Source organism: Pongo abelii, chromosome Y, assembly GCF_028885655.2.
Source record: "Pongo abelii isolate AG06213 chromosome Y, NHGRI_mPonAbe1-v2.0_pri, whole genome shotgun sequence".
Classification (NCBI taxonomy): Eukaryota; Metazoa; Chordata; class Mammalia; order Primates; family Hominidae; genus Pongo; species Pongo abelii.
Genome location: NC_072009.2, coordinates 47,519,235 through 47,537,781, shown reverse-complemented (window position 1 = coordinate 47,537,781; position 18,547 = coordinate 47,519,235). Strand labels below are relative to the sequence as shown.

At 41.3% G+C, this 18,547-nt stretch overlaps 1 pseudogene; it reads left to right on the top strand.

Annotated features, from left to right (window-relative positions):
* Positions 1–18,128, top strand: part of LOC129053287 (uncharacterized) — a 55,414-nt pseudogene extending 37,286 nt beyond the window's left edge.
* The last annotated feature ends 419 nt before the right edge of the window (positions 18,129–18,547 follow it).

Genomic DNA, 18,547 nt, shown 5'->3' with positions numbered 1-18,547 from the left:
CTGATGATGTGACTTTCCTTTCTTCTCCCTGCCCACAGGTGACATTGTGCCATATACTTGAGAGAAGATAAAAATTCTAATAACAACTCTGGTACCTGGAGCCAGAACATTTGTAGGATGGTGACTCTCATCCCTGAACCTCTCCAGAGGTGGTGTTGTAGCATATACCTTTGCCATGTTGCTGAGTGATTTAATAATCCTGCCTATTTACAGCCTAGAGATAACAGTTTGATATACACATTGGTCAAAAACCTTGGTGATTTGACTTGCCTGTCTTAACAGTGTCCTCAGAGGTATCCTAACAAATCTCTGGACCCATCATCTAGGTTATTTGACTTTTCTCTCCTGCCTGAACTCTGCTTCCAGTGAAGAGTGTGGCATTTCTAAGCACTGCATTTAAATGACATGATCCTCTTGCCTGGGCCCTTTCAGCAGGAGGTATTGTTACCTTTCTCTGGGCCCACCATTTTGGTTATATGGCTCTCTTCTCCTGTGTGGACACTTTCCAGCAAGGACATTATGCCAATGACCTGTGCCTATGGCCAAATTTTGTGGCTTTTCTGTTATGGCCCTTCCTGCAAATAAAATATTGGAACATTTTTGGCTCATGGTTTAGGTGATGTGGTTTTTCTGCCCATTTAATAACCACAGAGGGCATGGTAGCATATACCTAGGCACAACTAACAGCCATGATAGTGACTCTCATATGTGAACCCAGCCAATAGAAGACATTTTGACTTTTATAACTAGGTTTAGGAATATAAGAGATGTCAATGATCTCTTCTTGGTAAAAATGTCACAGAAGTTTACAACACTCACACATGTTTTGTTACACCCATCTGTTGTATAAAGAATTCCATAACAAGGCCTAGCACACAGAGAAAATTGTCAGTCTCATAGGCAAACCCAGCTGACAGCAAGAACTTTCACTTTCATAGATGGATGAAGGCAACTCTTCTACATGAAAATAGGACATGTGTGGTATTGTAAACCTAATTTCTAGAATTTTATTCCATCATGACTGTGATATAAATCTTTGTCATGCACCATTGTGATTTCATCCTGAAGATCGATTCAAGCCTACATATAAAATTTTGAGATCTCCCAGGGCCAACCTTGAAGTGGTTTGACTTTTCTCCCTGGGCCCTGCTCTCAGTAAGAATTTTGACATCACTGGATGCAGTAACCAGGTAATGTTATATTCTGGACTGCACCATGACACAGACATCATTGTGACATATTATTGTGTCCATCATTTAAAAGATGTAACTGTCCTCTCTGGAATGGGCACTGCACATAGGATAGGATAGTCACATATTCATAGGCCAGGCACACAGGTGATGATACTTTTTTTTTTTTTTTGCCAGGGCCATGAAAAGAGGGCATTTTGACATATCAAAGGGCCTATCATGCAGGTAATATGGCTCTTCTGCTTGGGATCTGCCCACTTGAAGAGTGACATATTGCTAGGCCAGACACAAAGGTGATGGTACTGTTTTGCCAGGGACATGCTTTAAGAAAAGCTTTGTGGCTGTGTGTGTTGGCTTTTGCCTATAATCTCAGCACTTTGGGAGGCCAAGCCAGGTGGATCACGAGGTCAGGAGATCAAGACCATCCTGGCTAATACAGTGAAATCCCATCTCTACTAAAAGTACAAAAAATTAGCTGGGTGCCATGGCAGGTGCCTGAAGTCCCAGCTACTTGGGAGGCTGAGGTGGGAGAATGGCGTGAACCCAGGAGCCAGAGCTTGCAGTGAGCCCAGATGGTGCCACTGCACTCCACTCTGGGCAACAGAGTGAGCCTCTGTCTCAGAAAAAAAAAAAGGAAAGAAACAAAGAAAAAAAAGAAAAGCTTCGTGACATATCTCTATGCCTATCACCTAGGTGATGTGACTACCTGCTTGGCCCTGTCCACATGGAGCATTGTGACATGTATGTGGAACCTGAACTTATGTGATGTAACTCTCTTGACTGGGTCCTTTTCTAAGGGGGGCTTATGAATATCTCAGGACCCAGGACCACGTGATATGGTATTCAGCCTTGTTTTTTCCCACATATTAAAGTGTGACATATACCTAAAGAAGCACCTAGATGATATGATTCTCTTTTTCTGCCTGATCCCTGCCTACTGGTGACATTTGGCCGTATCTCTGAGCACACAACCTATGTGATGTGACTCTCTTATTCTCTCTGTGCTTTGACAATAAGAAGATTGTGAAATGTTGATGAGTCCAGCACTTGGGTAAGGTAACTCTTGTGTGGTTGCTGAACAACCCCCACAAACAAGACTTTTGCTGTATTTCAGGGCCCAACACCTGGATGATGTTACTCTTCTGCCTAGGTCACACATAAAGAGGGAATTAGGGCACGTTGCTTGGCCCAGTCCCCTAATGATATGACTCTCCTGCTTGTGCCAGAGCCACAGAAGGTATTTTGATATATCTTTTTCCCTTTCTGTATGTGTTTTGGCTCCCATAACTTTGCTGGTATTCTTCCACGTGTTGTTGTATCATATTGCTGGTTCCAGCCCCCAGTTAATGTGACCCTCTTTCCTAGGCCCTGCCTAGATAGAGTATAGTGACACATTGCTTGGCACAGCACCTAAGTGATGTTAACCTTCTGCCTAGATTTTGCCCACAAACGGAATTATGACAGATACCTTGATTCCATTCAAAAGCATGATGATCAAGCTTATATTGGGATTCAGCCAACAGGAGATATTTTGCCTCACATCACTAGGTTTAGATCAATAAGTTAGTCCCTTCATTGCATATTTATATAAAGCTCAGAGAAATTTACAACACTGATTCATATCATAAAACCTTCCAGTGTGGTACAGAGATATTTATAACAGATCCCAGCAAAAAGTTGAGATGGTGAGTCTCCACTACACATTCAAATGAAAGTAAAAGTTGTTATCTTCTCACATTTACAAATCTCATTGTTAAGGTCCTGAGTCTAACAAGTGAATACAGGACCAAGTTGGAGTTGTGATTTTCAAAAGCTAATCTTGTCACAGGTGGGATGCTGACTCATATCTGGTCCCAGGTCACAGACTTAAAAATGGTCTCATCTCTGAAGCCAGCCTACAGGAGAGGTGCTGAGTGTCATACCTTGATTTAGGGCAATATGTAAGATCGTGAATTCATATAAGCTTGTGGGCCTCAGAGAGGTTTTCAGTTCTCATGCGTGTTGTATAATGTTCCCAGATATTGCAGAGAATGTCATACAAGGGTCAGCACACACATGAGATTGTGACTGTCGTATAAACAACTAGCTAACCATTAATTGTTTCACCCTTAAAGGTGAAGAGATTGTGTCATATCACTTGGCATCATACCCCAGTGTTGAGACATTTTTGTTTAAATTCCTTTCCAAAAGGGCATTGTCACATATCACTGGGTCAGAATAATGATAATGGGACTCTTCTGCCAGGGCCTTTAAAACAGGGGATATTTTCACACACCTCCAAGCCTATTGGCTAGGTGATATGTCTCTCCTCCCAGTGCATTGCCCACAGGGGACATTGTGATATATCACTAGATATAGCACCTAGGTAATGCTCCTGCCTGGAACCTGCCCACCAAATAAATTGTGACATACAACTGAGTGCAAAATCTAGGTGACATGACTCTCCTATTTGTCCTGGACTCTTCCAAGACAGGGAATTACTACATATTGCTGAGCCCAGCACCCAGGTGTTGTGATTCTTTTTTTATTTGTATTTTTCATCAAATCTGTCTATGTTGGGCATGGTGACATGTTACTTGAGGCTCTACCCAGGTGATGTGGCTCTTCAGCCTGATTTCTGCTCACATGTTAGATTGTGACATACAACTAGGAAAGCAGCCCATGCCCTGCCCTACTGGGAGAGTAGGATCTATCTCTGAGCCCAAGACCTAAGTGAAGCGAGTCTCTTCTTCAGCCTGATCTTTGCAATGAGGGCATTGTGACATATTGCTGAGCCCAGCACTCAGATTTATTGACTCCCGTTTCTCTTGAACCATACAAACAAACAGAAATTTTGACTTCTTGCAGGGCTCAGCACACATATAAGGTTACTCTTTTGCCCGGATTTTGCATACACTGAGAATTATGGCATATAATAATATATAATAATAGCACACTAAAAAATGTGACTATCATGCTTTCCTGCAGCTGCAGAAGGCATTTTGGCATATACTGAGCTAATTCTGTAGGTGTCTTGGCTCTGATGTTTTGCCCATTCTTTTTCTACATATGGGATTGTGTCATGGTGCTGGGTCCAGTACCCAGTTAATATGACTTTAATTCCTATACACTGCCTAGAGATGGCATTGTGAGATGATGCTTGGCACAGCACAGTGATGTTACACCCCTGCCTAGTTTTGGCCCACAAATGGGACTATGACATATATCTTACTTCAGTTCACAGGCATGATGGTCTAAATTACACTGGGAATCAGCCAAAGGAGATATTTTGCCTTTTATCACTAGAACTAGGCAATAGGTGAGGTTGTGGGTTGCATATTTGTACCAAACTCAAAGACCTTTACAACACTACCTCATAATGTATAAACGTGTGCAGTACAGAGAGTTTCATGACAGGGACTAGCAAAAATTCAGATTGGGACTCTCAATTACACAACCAAGTAAAAGCAAACATTGTCACTATTCCATAAGTCCAAACCTCACTGTTAAGGTCTTGAGTCTAACAAGTGAATACAGTACAAAATCTGAATTGTGACCTTCATATGTGGATCTGGCCATAGGTGGGATGGTGACTCATTTCTGGATCCAGCTTACAGGCATAATAAAGTGTCTCATCCTTGAACCCAGACTACAGAAGAGATATTGACTATTATACCTGAGTTTAGGGTAATATGTAAGATCAAGAATCCATACAAGCATGTAGGCCTCAGAGTGGTTTGCAACTCCCATGCATGCTGTATAAAGCCTTCAAATGTCATAGAGTGTCAATCAAAGCCCAGGAAACACATGAAATTGTTATGTTCGTATACACAGCCAGTTCACAGTTAATGGTGTCACCCTCAAAGGCAACAAAATTTGGTACATCACTAGGCCATGTACCCAGCTATTGAGATATTTTGGCATAAATTCTTTCCCATGAGTGCATTGTGACGTATCACTGGGTTCATATCATTATAATGTGACTCTTCTGTCTGGACCCTGCCAACAGGGGATATTATCACATATCTCTGGAGCTATAAGTAGGGGAATTTTCTCTCCTGCATGTTCCCTGCCCCCAGAGGACATTGGAAAGTATTAACTGAACATCTAGTTCATGTGACTCTGCTCTCCTACCTGGGTCCAGCTCACCAAGGAAGTTGTGACATACCGCTGATTGCAAAATCTATGTGATGTGGCTTTCCTTCATACTCTAGACTCTGCCAAGCCAGCAGATTATTACAGTTTGCAAAGCCCAGCACTTAGGTAGAGTAGAGTGACACTCCTGTTTTTCTTTTTTTCCTGTCAATAGTGTGCTTGGTGACATAATCTTTGAGGCTGTCACATCACCAAGATTATATTGTATCACTGGACCAGCATAAAGCTGACACTTCTGACTATGCCCAGCCTTCAAATAATACTATACTGTATAAATGGCTCAACACCCAGGTAATGTGACTTTCCTTTCTTGTCCCTGGTCTCAGATCAAGTTTTGACATATATCTGGGTTAAGCACACATGCAGAATAATAACTCTCATACCTGGACCCAGCCAGTAGAGATAATTGACTCTCATAGCCAGTCTCATGACAATGGGTTATGTCCTGGGTTTTTCAATTGTATAAAGTTCACAAAGGATTATAACACTCAGGTATATCATATACAGCCTTAATTGTACAATTATTGTCATAACAGAGGCCAGAAATGAACTGAGAATGGGACTTTTAAATGCACACCTAGCTGACATGATTATCATTCTCACAAGTGAACAGGGCCTAGGAATGAGATATTAATCTCACACATAAAAAACAGTCAAATTTTAAATAATTACTCTTATACATAGATCTGATTCACAGGTGGTTTGGTAAAGTTTGAACCATGATTCAGCACACCTGTGGTGTTATGTCTTCCCTACTGGAACAAAATCTTCAAGTGGGATTGGGGCTCCTACACATGAATCTTGACCATTGTTGAGACTGTGACTCCTCTACTAAGATCTACCTTATAGAAAGAGTTGACTCGTACAGGAAACCAGGTGTTGTGTGGCATGTGAAACTTATTTCCAAACATATCTGAGAGTGTGATTGGGACAGGTAACCATGTCCAGCACATGAATAATCTGACTCTCTTTTCTAGGCCCAGCACACAGATTAAATAGTGCCATATGTTGAACAAGCACCAAAGAAATGTATAATACCTTCTTTGGCCTTGCCTGCAAAGGGCAATTTCATATATCACTGGGACCATCACCCAGGTGATGTGAATTATCTGCCTAAAACCTGCCTACAAGAAGAATCGTGTTTTATATCTACATCCACCATGAATTGATGTGACTTCCTTCTACTGCCTTGGCCCAGCACTTACAGTGCCTTTTGACACATAAGGAGAAACTGTGTCCAGGTGATCATTGTCCTTTTTGGGTTCTGCCAACAGGAACATTGTAACATATCACTTAGCTCAGAATGTAGGTGATGTTTCTTTGCATTTTCCTAGGCCCTGATCACAGGGAGATTGTGACATATTTCTGGGTCCCAGGACCCTTGTGAGGTCACTCTCCAGCCTTGGTAATGCACATAAGAAGCATTGTGAAAAATAGCTAGGCCAATTGCCCAGGTGAAGTGAGTCTCCTCTCTTGCAAAAATCCTGCCCAGAGAAGAGGTTTTGATATTTCACTGATACCAGCATCCAGGTGATTTGACTCTCCTGCCAGGGTCTTGTCCACAAAGTAGACTGTGACTTCTCACTGAATCCACACCCATGTAGCTGATGAGATTTCCTTGTCTTCTCTCTGGCCACTGCCAATGTTGTGCCTTATACAAGAGACCATAATAAAAGCCTAATAACAACACATGCATCTGGAGCCAGGACATGTGCAGAACAGTGACTCTTATTCTTAAAGCTATATACAAGTGTAACTGTGACATATACCTTTGCCCAGCTATTTAATGATTTAATAATTCTGCATAGCGATAGCATCAAAATGAGATTTTGACAAATCCTTGGTATAAACATCTTCATGATTTGACTGTGTTATCTTAATACTATCCACAGGAGTGATTGTAACATATTTCTGCTCCATCACATAAGTTACATGACTGTTCTCTCCTGCCTGTACATGATTTTCTTTGGTAACTGTATCACTTCTAAACACTGCATCCAAATGATATGACTCTCTTGCCTGGGCCCTGTCAAGAGGAGGCATAATGATATATTTTGTGTTACATCATTTACCTGATATGGCAGCTCTCCTCTCCTGCTTGGACGCTGCCAATAAAGGACATTGTGCACCAAGCTGGATCTAGCACACAAGTTATGTGGCATTTCTACAGGATCCTGCCTACAAGGAGAATATTGGAATATTTCTGGCCAAGAATTTAGGTGATGTGGCTGTTCTGCCTGCCTTATAACCACAGAGAGTGTTTTATATATATACATAAAGTCTGAGACAGACTCATAGATGATGTTACTCTTTGACAGAGCTATGCTTCATAGAGGTTATTATGACATAACCCTGTGCCTATCACCTCAGTGAAGTGACTCCTAAATTGGGCCCTACAGACATGGAGTATTGTGGTGTAAACAGAGAATATATATATATATATATATATATATATATATATATATATATATCAGAGAGATATATATATATCAGATATATATATCAGCTATATATATCAGATATATATGTATATCAGATATATATATATAACAGATATATGTGTGTATATATATATAAAACAGATATATATGTATATATACATAAAACAGATATATATATGTATATATATATATAACAGATATATTTATGTGTATATATATATATGTATACCTAGGCACAGCTCACAGAAATAACAGTGACTCTCATATGTGGACTCAGCCCACAGAGGATATTTTGACTCTTACAAATAAGTTTACAGATGTTTGTGATGTCCTGGATCACCTTCTGCATAGGTCACAAATGATTACAACAGTCACACATATTTTACAAAGTCTGGGTTATACAGACAGAGTGAAAGCAGGGCTCAGCACACAGGAGAAATTTTGAGTCTTGGAGGAACACCTAGCTGACAGTAAAGCTGTCATCTTCTCACATGGATGAAACCAGCTGTCACATATGAAGATAAGACATGTGTCATATTATAAATCTCATCTGTGGGATTTTCTGACAATGTGATTGTGATATAGATCTTTGCTGAGCACCTGTGTAATTTGACTCTACAGACTTGTTCCAGACTATCTATGGGATTGTGATATCTATCTAGGCCAATCTCGAGGTGATGTGACTCTCGTGCCTGGGCCCTTCTCTCAGTAAGGATTGTGAAATATCACTTGATCTAACATGCAGGGGATGTTACATTTTTGTGTGTGCCATGCCCATCATAATTATTATGACATATTTCTGTGTCCAACTATAGGTTATGTAAATCTCCTCCATGGAATGGGCCCTGGACAAAGGAAGGATAGTTACTTATTGCAAGGCCAGGCACACAGGTGAGGGTACTGTTTTTCCAGAAATATGTCCCCAAAAAAGGCATTGTGACATATCTCTGGGCCTATCACCTATGTTATATGGCTTTTCTGCTTGGGCACTGCCAACCTAGAGAATGATATATTTCTAGGACAGACTCATAGGTGACGTTACTCTTTGACAGAGCTATGCTTCCTAGAGGTTATTATGACATATCCCTGTGCCTATCACCTCAGTGAGGTGACTCCCAAATTGGGCCCTACAGACATGGAGCATTGTGGCATGAGCAGAGAACATGCACCTAGGTGATGTAACACTTTTACCTGGGTGCTGTCCTTAGTTAGCCTTGTGACATATGTCAGGACCCAGCCCCCAGTGATGTGGCTCTTCTGTCTGGTTTCTGTGCACACATTACACTGTGACATATTCCTACAAAAGCACCTAGTTGATATAATTCTCCTCACCTGCCTGAGCTCTGCCTACTGGGGACATTGGGACATATCTCTGAGCTCATGGCCTAAGTGATGTGACTCTCTATTTCTGCCTGGGCCTCACAATAGGATGATTTTGACACATTGCTGAGCTCAGCTCTCAGGATATATGACTCTTTTCTATTTCCCAAACCATGTCCCCCTTAAAAGGAATTTTGACCTATTACAGGGCCCAAGACCCAGATATTGTTACTTTTCTGCCTGGTTTCTGTAAAAAGAGGAAATTATGGCATATTTCCTATTGCTGTGCCCAGCACCATTATGATGTGACTCTCCTGTCTGTGCTGGAGACACTGAAGGTATATTGACATATCTTGGGTCCGTTATGTAAGTGTTTTGGCTCTCATAACTTTTCTGGCTTTTTGTCACATTAAATGATGTCATATTGCTGGGTATAGCACCCAGTTAATTTGACCCAATTTTCTATACCCTGCTTAGAGAAGGCACGGAGTCATATTGCTTGGCACAGCATCTAACTGGTGTTACCTTTCTGTTTTTTATTATTACTATTATTATTATTATTATTATTATATACAAATGGGATTGTGACATGTATCTCGATTCAGTTCATATACATGATGATCATCTTTATACTGGAATTCAGAAAATAGGATATATTATGCCGCTCATCCTTGGATTTAGGGCAATAGGTAAGTCCTGGGTTGCATATCTGTACGAAGCCCAAAGAAGATTACAACACTGACTTATATTGTATAAATTCATTGGTGGTAAAAACTTTCATAACAGGGCCCAGTAAAAAGTTCAGATTTGGACTATTGGTTACACACCCAGGTAAAATTAAGTGTTATCACCCTCCTACATACACAATGCTGACTGTGGAATATGGCACAAATTTGGAACTGTGAATTTATATGTGGATCTGTCTGGAGGTGGGATAATAATGGCTCTTCTCCTTTAACCCTACCTATAAAAGAGATGCTGACTATCAAATCTGAATTGAGGGCAATATGTAAAATTTTGAATCCATATGAGCATGAAGGTCGCTGAGAGGTTTGCACCCTCATGCAGGTTTTATAAAGCCCTTGGATGTAAAGAGTGTCATACATTGGCCCAGCATACATGTGAGATTGTGACTCTAATATTCAAGCTTAGCTGAAAGTTAAAGGTGTCACCCTAAAAGATGAGGAGAGTGTGTCTTATCACTAGGCCTGGTAACCAAGTGTTGAGAATTTTGGCTTAAATTCTTGCCGATAGGTGCATTGTGAATTATCCCTGGGTCAGAATCCTAATAATGTGAGACTTCTTCTTGGACCCAGCCAACAGGAGATATTATCACATATCTGTGGACCTACCAGCTAGGTGATGTGTTTCTCATGCCAGTGCCCTGCCACAGAGGGCTCTGGGACATATCTCTATAGTATCTAGGTAATGTGGCTCTCCACTCCTGCCTGGATTCTGGCCACTGAAGAAATTGTGACATACCACTGAGTGCAAAACCTAGGTGATGTGACTCTCTTCTTTGTCTTGGACTCTGCCAATGAGTTTGGCTTGTACTCTGCTAATGAGGAAATAATAATATGTTGCTGAGCCGAGCACCTAGGGGTGTGGCAATCCTCTATTTTTCAACCCAGTGTTTAGTTGTCATGATAATATTATCTGAGACTGTATCCAGGTGATATGACTGTTCTGACTGGGTCCTGACTGAAAAGGAAGTTATAATGTATCCCTTGCTCAGCACCCAAATAATGTAACTCTTCTGTCTTGTCTCTGTCCAAAGGTGAAATTGCGATGTATACCTGGATTCAGCTCATATGCACAATAATAACTTTCATACCTAGACCTAGCCAGTGGGAGATATTTGACTTTCACAGGCAGTCTTAAGGCCATGAGTAATGTCCTAGATCACCCACCTGTAATAATTCACAGGAAATTATACTATTCAGGCAAGAGTTTCATAACAGGTACCGGCAACCAGGTTCTATTGTGACTCTTGGATGCATACACAACTGACACGATTTTCATTTTCACACATGTACAGAGCCTACAAATGAGATAGTAAATCTCACACACATAAGCAGTTGAAGCTTGAAATTGTTACTCTCATACATGAATCTGATCCATAGGTGGTTTGGTGATGTTTGAACTATGATTTAGCCAACCTATGGTACTTTGACTTTCCTACTGGAACACAATCTTCAAGTGGGATTGAGGCTCTTACATATGGATCTTTCCTGTTTTTGAGATTGTGACACCTGTACTTCAACCCAACTTATAGGACTTGTTGACCCTCGTACCCAAAGCCAGGACTTGTGTGGGACTGTGAAACTTATTTCTGAACATTTTTGAGTGTGTAATTGAGAAGTATAACTTTGCACAGAATCTGAGTGTTTTGACTCTCCTTTCCAGGCCCAGAGCACAGTTAAAATTGTGACTTACGTGCACCAAGCACCTAAGCAATAAGTAACATCTTTTTTGGTAATGAAACATAGGGTACTTTTACATATCACTGAGACCAGCACTTGGCTGATGTGAAATCTTGGCCTGAAGCCTGCCTACAGAGAGCACTGTGGTTTTTATTTAAGTGGATTACTTAAGTGATATGACTTCCTTCTACTGTCTTGGCCCTGCACTTCTGGTGGATTGTGACACAGAACTAGGTACTGCACCCAGGTGATGTGACTTTTTTGGGGGATGAAGTTTCTGCCAATAGGAAGCTTTGTAACATATTACTTGGCTCAGCAACTAGGTGATGTTTCTTTCCTCTTGCCTGTGCCCTGACTGCCAGAGAGACTGTAACATATTGCTGAACCTAGCACCAAAGCAAGGTTACTCCCCTGCCTTGATCCTACACATAGGGGCCGTTGTGATGTATATTCAGGCCAATTGCCTAAGTGGAGTTTGTCTTCTCTCCTGCCTAAGTTCTGCTCACAGGGGGCATTTTATATATCACTGAAAACAGCATCCAGATGATGTGACTCTTCTATCAGAGTCCTAGCCACAAGGACAATTGAGAAGTTTCACTGGACCAGCATCCACTAAGGTGATGGAACTTTCCTTTTTCTTTCTGCCCACAGGTATATTGTTCCATTTACCTGAGACCAGATAAAGAGCCTAATGATGATGCTTTTCCCCATGGCCAGGACATGTGCAGGATCATTACTCTCATCCCTGCCCCTTTTCACAGGTACTATTGTGACATACGCCTTTGCCCAGCTCCTGAGTGATTTAATAATCCTGCATTGTTATAGCCCACAGATGACATTTGGACCTATACCTTTGCCAAGAACCTTTGTGATTTTACTCTCGTGTCCTAACAGGTTCTCAGAAGTGATCATAACATATCTCTGCAGCCGCTGTCTAGGTTACATGACTCTCCTCTTCTGCATGAACCCCGCTTCCAGTGAAGAGTAGCATTTCTAAGCACTGTACCCAAATGACATGAGTCTCTTGTCTGGGCTTTTTAAAGGGGAGGCTTTGTGATATCTCTCTGGGCCCATCATTTAGGTGATATGACTCTCCTCTACTGCCTGGACACACTCCACAAAGGGCATTATGCCATAGAGCTGAGCCTAGCACCCAAGTTTTGTGACATTTCTGTTAGGGCCCTCTCTACAAAAAAAAAATTGGAGTATTTCTGGCTTAGGATATAGGTGATGTGGTTTTCTGCCTGTTTAACTACCACAGATGAGATGGTGCCATATATGTAGACACATCTAAAATGCATGATAGATCTAAAATGCGTGATAAAAGGACTCCCATATGTGAACCCAGTCAATAGGAAATATTTTGACTCTTATAACTAGGCTTAGGGAGATAAGTGATATCCAGGATCTCCTTCTGGTAAAAAGGTCACAGAAGATTACAACATTCACACGTATTTTATAGCATCCTTGTGTTGTATACAGAGAATCATAACAGGGCCTAGCACATGGAGAAAATTGGGATTCTCATATGCACATTCAGCTGACAGTAACGGTTTTCACCATTACAGATGATGAAGGCAACTGTCCTACATAAAAGTAGAACATGTGTGATATTGTAAATCTAAGCCCTAGAATTTTATTCCATCATGACTGTGATATAAATCTTTGCCAAGCACCTGTGTGAGTTCACCCTTCAGACTGGTTCCAGCCTACCTATGGGATTTTGATATCTACCTAAGCCAGCCTTGAAGTGATGTGACTCTTTTGCCTGGGCCCTCCACTCAGAATTATAACATCATTGGATCCAGCACACAGGTGACATTACATTCTTGCTTGTGCCATGCTCGCAGACATCATTGTGACATATTAGAGTGTCCATCAGTTAGAAGATGTCACTCTCCTCTCTGGAAAGGGCCCTGAACACAGGGAAAATTAGTGACACATTTCTAGGCCAGGCACACAAGTGATAATGCTCTTTTGTCAGGGCTATGCCCAAAAAATGGCATTTGACATATCACAGGACCTATCATGTAGGTGATATGGCTCTTCTGCTTGAAACTTGCCCAGTTGAATAGTGACATACTGCTAGGCCAGGCACAAAGGTGATGGAACTCTTCTGCCAGGGCCATGCTTTCAAAAATGCTTTGTCATCTATCTCTGGGCCTATCACCAAGGTGATGTGACTTCCTGCTTGGTCCTGCCCACATGAAGTATTGAGATATAAGCATGGAATCTGCACTTAGTTGATGTAACCCTCTTGCCTGGGTCCTTTTTTAGGGGGACTTGTGAATATCTCAGTACAGAGGACCACGCGATGTGGCCCTTCAACCTGGTTTTTGCCCACATATTAAATTGTGACATATAGCTAAAGAAGCATCTAGGTAATATGGCTCTTCTTCTGTCTGAACCCAGCCTACTGGTGATATTGGGCCATATTTCTAAGCCTGTGACCTAAGTGATGTGACTCTATTTTTGTCTAGGGCTTTACAATGGTAAGATTATGACATATTGAAGAGCTCAGAACTTAGGTAATGTGACTCTCGTCTTGTAACTGAACAATGCCCATGAACAGATCTTTTGCCGTATTTCAGGGCCTAGTACCCGGATGAAGTTGCTCTTCTGCCTAGGTTGTGCATAAAGAGGAAATTGTGGCATATTTCTTGGCCTAGAAACCTAATGATGTGACTCTCCTGCTTGTGCCGGGACCACAGAAGGTATTTTGACATATCTTTGGCCCATTTTCTAGGTGTTTTAGCTCTTACCACTTTGCTGAGTTTCTTCCATGTGTGGTTGTATTATATTGCTGACTCCAGCCTGCAGTTAATGTGGCCCTCTTTCCTAGGCGCTGCTTACAGAGGGCATCATGACATATTGCTTGACAAAGAACCTAAGTGATGTTAACATTCTGCATAGGTTGCTAACAAATGGGATTATGACAAATACCTTGCTTCAGTCCAAAGGTATGATGATCAAGCTTATGTTGGGATTCAGCCAACAGGAGATATTTTTCCTTTCACCACTGGGTTTAGGTCAAAGAGTCAGGTTATTCATTGCATGTTTCTACAAAGCTCACAGTAGTTTACAACACTAACTCATGTAATAAAAACTTCCTGGGTGATACAAAGTGTTTCTTAACAGTGCTCGGCAAACAGTTAAGATTATGATTCTTGACTACACACTCAGGTGAAAGTAAGTTTTTTACCATCCTACATTTACAAAGCCCATTGTTCAGATCCTGAGTCTAACAAGTGAATACACCACAAAGATGGAATTGTGACTTTCATAAATGAATATGGTCACAGGTGGGATGGCGACTCATTTTTGGAGCCAGCTCTCAGTCATGATAATGATCTCTTCCTTAACACCAGCCTATAGGAGAGATGCTGACTGTCATACCTGGGTTTAGGGCAATATGTATAATCTTAATTCTGTAAATGCCTGTAGGTCTCAGAGAGGATTGCAACTCTCATGTATACTGTATAATGTTCTCAGGTATTATAGAGAGTGTCATACAATGGCAAGCACACACATGAGATTGTGACTCTCTTATACACAGATAGCTAACATTTAATGGTGTCACCCTTAAAGATGAGGAGATTTTGTCATATTTCTTGCACTAGTACCTGGTGTTGAGAACCTTTAGTTTAAATTTCATTCCATTAGGGCGTTGTTACATATCACTGGGTCAGAATCAAAATAATGTGACTCTTCTTCCAGGGCCCTGCAAACAGAGGATATTTTCCCGTATCTCCAGGCCTATTGGCTATGTAATATGTCCCTCCTGCCAGTACCTTGCCCAGGGGAGACACTGTGACACATTGCTAGATTTAGAGTCTAGGTAATTTGACTCATCCCTCCTGCCTGGATCCTCCTCACTGAAAAAACTGTTATATACCATCAAGTGCAAAGCCTAGGTGATGGAAGTCCCCTTTTTTTCCTGGACTCTGTCAGGAGAGGGAATTATTACATATTGGTGAGCAGAGCACCCACGTGGTGTCATTATCTATTTTTATAAGAAACCTGTCTCCACTGTGGATGGTGACATATTACTTGCAGTTGTACCCAGGTGATGTGGCTTTTCAGTCTGGTTTCTGCCCATAGGTAAGATTTTGGCATATAACTAGGGCAGCATTTAGGTGATATGACTCTCCCTTTCTGCCTGGGCCCTGTTTACTGGGGACACTGGGCTATATCTCTGAGCCCATGAACTGAGGGAAGTGACTCTCTTTTTCTGCTGGGTCTTTACAATGGAGAGATTGTGAAATATTGTTCAGCCTAGCAATCAGGTAATTTGATTCACCTCTTTTTTTTTCTCAAATCATGCCCACAAACAGAAATTTTGGCCTATTGCAGGGCCCAGCACCCAGATAATGTTACGCTTTTACATGGGTCCTGTATGTAGAGAATATTATAACATACTGCTGGGCCAGGTACCCTGAAAATATAAAACTCATGACTTTGCTGGAGCCAGAGAAGGTATTTTCACAGATTCTGGGCCCATTATGTAGGTGTTTTGGCCCTCATCTTTTTGCTGGTTTTTTTTTGTTTATTTGTTTTGTTTTTTGGTTTTTTTCCATGTAATGGATTGCTTCATATTGCTGAGTCCAGAACTCAGTTAACATGACTCTAATTCCTATACACTACCTAGAAAGGGCATTGTGGCATGTTGCTTGGCACAGCACTTAAGTGATGTTACCCTCTGGCCTTCTTTTTCTGCCCGCAAATGGGACTATGACTTCAGTTCACAGGCATGATGGTCAAATTTATATTGAGATTCAGCCAATAGGAGATATTTTACCTTTCATTTCTAGGCTTCAGGCAATACATAAAATCTGAGTTGCATATTTGTACCAAGCTCACAGAGCTTTACAACACTAACTCATCATGTATGAACTTCTTTGGTGGTATAGAGAGTTTGCTGATAGGGACCAGTGAAGAGTTCAGTTTGAGATTCTTGATTACACACCCAGGTAAAAGCAAGTGTTGTCATCATTCTACATGTCCAAAGGCCACTGTTAAGAACATGAGTTTTACAATTGAATGCAGTACAAAGTTGGAATTGTGACCTCGGTATGTAGGTCTGGCCACAGGTGGGATTGTGACTTATTTCTAGATCCAGCTCACAGGCATAAAAATGAGTCTCATTTCTAACCCAGCCTATAGAAGAGATGCCGACTATTACACCTGGGTTTAGGGGAATATGTAAGGTCATGAGTCCATATAAACATGAAGGCCTTAGAGTGGTTTGAAATTCTCATGCATGATGTATAAAGCTTTTGAATATTGATGAGAGTCATGCAACAGCCCAGGATATTTGTGAAATTGTTACTCTCATATACACACCCAGCTCAGAGTTTATAGTGTCACTCTCAAAGACAAGAGGATTTGGCCTATTAATAGGCCTAGTGCTTAGGTGTTGAGACTATTTGGCTTAAATTCCTTTCCTTGGGTGGATTGTGACATATCACTGTGTTAGAATCATAATAATGGGACTCTTCTGTCTGGACCCTGCCAAAAGGGGATACTATCACATATCTATGGGTCTATAAGCTAGATGATTGGTCTCTTCTGACAGTGTCCTGCACCCAGAAGACATTGTGAAATATTGTTTGGCTTAACATCTAGGTAGTGTGACTCTCATCTCCTGCCTGAACCTTGCTCAGCAAACAAATTGTGACATACCGCTGACTGAAAAACCTACATGATGTGACTCTCCTTCACATTCTAGACTCTACCAACAGAGAGGGTTATTACATGTTGCAGAGTCCAGCACATGCATAGGTGGAGTGACTCTCCTCTCTTTTCTTCCCTTTCTATGGTGGGCTTCGTGGCATATTATTTGAAACTGTAATCAGGTGAAGTGACCCTTCTGACTAGGTCCAGCCTACAAATGAGATTATGCTGCATCACTGGTTCAGTGTCGAGCTGAGTTGACTCCCTTTCCTTGTCCCTGCTTACAGGTGAAATTTTGACCTATACCTGGATTAAGCACGCATGGACAAAAATAACTCTCATACCTGGACCGAGCCAGTAGGAATATTTTGACTCTCATAGCCAGTCTCATGGCCATGGGTAAAGCCCTGTGTTTTTCACTTGTATAAAAGTCATGAAGGATTATAATAATCGGGTATATCATATAAAGCATTAATGGTGCAAAGAGTGTCATAACAGAGACCAGCAACCAGGTAAGAATGTGACTCTTTTAGCTGAAATGATTGTAATTCTCACATATTAGCAGGGTCTAGGAATGAGGTACTAAATCTCACACATTAAAAGCAGTGTGTGTTTGAAATAATTACGCACATACAGGGACCTGATCCACAGGTGGTTAACATTTGAACCAGGATTCAGCACACCAGTGGTGCCATGACTCCCCTCCTGGACCACAATGTTCAAGGGGGATTGTGGCTCTTATACATGAATCTTGTCCATTGTTGAGATTTTGACTCCTCCATTTTGACCCAACTTATAGAAAGAATTGACTCACATACACAAAACCAGGACTTGTGTGGGATGTGAAACTTATTTCCAAACATATATGAGAGTGTGATTGGGACAAATCACTTTGTCCAGCAAATGAATAATTTGAGTCATTTTCTGGGCCCAGATCACAGAAGTAATTGTGCCATATGTGGAGCAAGCACCTAAGCAATAGATAACATCCATCGCGGCTCTGCCTTCAAACGGAAATTTTACATATGTCACTGGGACCATCAACCAGATGATGTGAGTTATCTGCCTGAAACCTTTCTACAGAAGGAATTTTGTTATATATCTAGGTCCATCATATAAGTGATGTGACTCCCTTCTACTTCCTTGGCCACACACTTACAGGGCATTGTGACTAAGAACTGGGTACTGCATTCAGGTGATGTGATTTTTCTTTTTGGGTTCTGCCAACAGGAAGCATTGAACACATCACTTGGCTCAGTACCTAGGTGATGTTTCTTCACTTTTGCCTTGGCTCAGACCTCAGGGAGATTGTGACATATTTCCTGGGACCAACACCTATGTGAGGCCACTCTACAATTTGGTTACT